Raw genomic sequence first — 3,912 nt, 5'->3', positions numbered from 1 at the left:
GATGTCAGAGATACTAAGTTCGAGCATCATCATCGGAAATCATGGAGATATGTCAAAGTCCACCCCTTCAGAGATAAATCTCAGAATCAGTGTCTCTGTGCAGGAACACCAAAAACTCCTCTTGTTCAGTCAAGCTATTGCTTTCAGGTGGAGTCTCTTTATGGCTGATATTTCAGCTGCTATGGAATGTGCCTTTGCAATGGCGAAAGCTGCATATGAATAACATGATAATAACCCTGCTGTAATTTGAAACTCAATTCCTAAATAGCATTTGTGACATAGACCACTGCCTTCCACACCTAATTGTACAGAGGCTGGTCAGCACCACTTCTTCTCAGCAACTGTTCATGCATTCTTAGTGCTTGTAGCAGGACATAATTTTCAACTGTGTTGAAATTGGCCACTTTATCTTCCAGATATACAAATGTATAGAATTTACCCTATTGTGACAGATGGAATGGCAGCTACAGATGAAGAAATAAGCTACATAAACCATGGGATAAATCAAATGGACAGATGTAGGGATACATCATACAACAGTTGTAGGCATAGATATATGAATGCATGCAGCAGGTGTACATTCCAACAGATACAGATAGGGTTAGGCAGGTGTCCCTACTACAAAGAGCTATGGACACCTTGGTATGGATTAGGGGTATGACCCTTCTGCACTATTGTTGAGGAAGAACATATGTGTATGTGGGTCGATGTCAGATGATCAAGTTTTCAGAAACTTGAAATTCCTAAGGTTGAGACTATATGATCGAGTTTTAGAAAATTCAAACATCAAAAAAAAAAAAACATGGAAAAAAACACAAAAATCTACATTTTTTACATTTTTGTAGGGGGGCAAGCCCCCCCTGCACCCCCCACTATCTCCATTCAAAAGCTTAGAGTTTTCAAAAACTCTGAATTTCGAGTTTCTGAAAACTCAATCAACTGATGAGGACCCGTGTAGGTATATGACTGCTGTAGCCATTATCACAGGCTAACCCATACATTAGACAGATCATACCAGCAGTATAAAAATTACTTGAATGTACATGGACAGGCTGTCCTGATACCGTGGGCTTCTTTTTTGCCAGTACCTTCTCCAAAGATAAGAACCATGCAGGTGCACAATATTCTAATTGCTAGCATTTTATAATATGATTTCCAACGGAAGTGTACACATCCTTAGATGGAGAAAACACAGCTCAGCACACGTTTTCAGAATATTCAGATTTCCTATAGTTGTAAATAATGCTGCTATTCTTTATCATAATTCTGGTCAAATGCGGAGCGTATTTTCCTAGATCTGCACAAGTTAACTTAAAACATAAAGGTGTGCCACCAAGAATATGTAAGTGTGCATCCCGTAGTAATATCAGGAGGCATGCACATCTAGCTATTGCTGCATTTTGCTGCTGTGTAGTAGTGACATAATAGGTATTTATTTAATTATGTTTGTATGTATGTGTTTGCTTATTTGTTTGTATTTATTAACCAGGAAATGAACTAAAATTGCTCTTTTTTAGTGGTTAATCAGAGAGAAATGCTCAAGGAAAAATTATGATACAAGTTATAAAAAAAACAGAAATTTCAATTTATATGATACTAGGTGTGAACAAAAACAGACATGGTTGATTAACATGCAGATACCAACACTGAATGTAAGCAGTATGTAGTCCAAACACATGAATTTTGTTTGTGGTTTAAACATACTACTAGAGAACGATGTATAAAAAGAACAGAAATTTCAGTGGATCGAGTACTGATTATGATCAAGGACATAGTCATTGATAATTAACAAGCAGATATGAGCAATTTGAATATAACAGTGTACAGAGCAAGGAAAGAGTGCAAATTATTAACACGGCATTATGTAGCTTACTATCTAAATGTAGCGGTGTTGTCACGGCCATGGGCTCATATTGAAAAGCTGCACGAATGCAGGCATTTTGCTACCTCATGCAGCAGTGTACTGCAGAAAACATTTTGTGGATGTTTTGCACAGAACTATAGTGAAAGCAGCAATATTTTCAGAGGAAATTCAGGAAAATGGGAGCTTCTGTTATTGTCTACCAAAGATCACCTGCAAGACATATGAAGGAAAGCAAGATCATGCTTTATTGCCTTCAAAGTCTTTTCAAGGAGTATTTCCTGGGTCTCTATCATGATGCATTTAAGAACACAGATGATGTAGCTGAGTAGTTACTCTCAATCCTGAGAATCACTAGGTTGGAAGTATAAAGCAGGCGTCATTTTGATAATTTGTAGTGCAGAAACACTGGTAACCTTCATGTACAGTTAGGTAGAAATGCCCTAAATGATATAACAAGCATTTTTTCCTTATTTTTATATTTTTCACTGTCTATTTTATCTTGTTGTAGGTTGAGACTGTTGCTGTGGCTGTCAAGTTACTGTAAAGCACATTCTAGAAATTAGATCTACTCCTGTTTGGACCTTATATGTCAGTGTATGGTGGCATTGCATGTGATACGCCTACAATTTGACACCTATTGAAATGTTGTCACTCGAAATGCTACATGCTTACAAGCCAAAAAAAAAAAAAAAAAGAAAACAAACAACTGAAAACCCACGAAAAGAGCAAACCTCTTCTCCATTGAAATTCTTTATTGCAGGGGACAACCAACACCCCCTGCACCCCCCACACCCCCCACACCCCAAACTTATATATATATATATATGTATATATATATATATATATATATATATATATATATATATATATATATATATATATATATATAGGTCTAGGACATATACTCGACTAATCAAATCACCGAAAGTCAAAATCACGCACGCAGAACAACGAGAACAAAAACACTGGAAAACACAGGCAACCGAATATTAGAACACTGAAAACAACAGAACGGCAAATACGTACAGGTAAGACACACACAACACAAACACTCCAAAAATAAATACATCAAACACATACACTTAACATAACCCTACGACTAACCCTCCACTAAACCATACATACACTACAACCTATCCACTTACCTTAACCCAACTCTAACCCTAAAGTCCGTGACTACCACACACACACACCTTACCCGCTCCCTAACCCTAAAGTCCCTATCGCACACTTACCTTAATCCAGTCCATAACCTCTGCTGCACCTATTTGCCGTTCTGTTAATTTCGGTAATCTCATATTCGCTTACCTGTGTTTTTGGTTGTTTCCGATTTTGGTGTTCTGTGCGCGCGATTATTTGAGTATATGTCCTAGATCTAGAGTATATGTCCTAGATCTATATATATATATATATATATATATATATATATATATATATATATATATATATGTATATATATCTATATATATATATATATGGTGTGGAATCACACTGCATCATGTCATAGTGACAGCATAGTATCTGTTGCATCCCCCATGTATACCTGTGCAGCATTCACCTTGCACATCTTAACATATATGCAGTGGTCACTTACACAGCTATTGGAAAATACAGGAGTGTAGATGTTGTTTTACTATTTCAGAAATCACTGTTCTCTGAAGTACCCTTTTTTTTCACCATGAGCAGAATGTAATGCAAAGTGTATCACCTTCTGCAGGAGGCAGGGAAGAGCTGCAATCATCTATAGTTAATTCCCCTCACAAGGACTGATGCATGTATTAAATTCTTCAGGCCAGTATCAGGATGCAGTCTTTGGACTACCTTCCTTTTTTTGTCTCCTCATTGTAGAGCTAGATGAGGAATTTGCTCTGTAGACTCCTTCACTTGGTTCCTCCCTTGCCAAGATTCTGGGTGAAGTTGACAAGGGTGCTGGAGCAGGATTCTGGCTCCTCACAGGCACCTGTCTTGTCTAAGATGGATGACCTGCCGATGAAGCAGGAAGTGGGGGCTGCAGCAGAGTGAGTATTGGGTGGGCATATGTCCTGCAT

Source organism: Protopterus annectens, chromosome 5.part0 (assembly GCF_019279795.1).
Source record: "Protopterus annectens isolate FY-2018-M chromosome 5.part0, PAN1.0, whole genome shotgun sequence".
NCBI classification, from domain to species: domain Eukaryota; kingdom Metazoa; phylum Chordata; order Ceratodontiformes; family Protopteridae; genus Protopterus; species Protopterus annectens.
The sequence above is the reverse complement of the archived record's forward strand: the minus strand, read 5'-3'. Positions refer to the sequence as shown.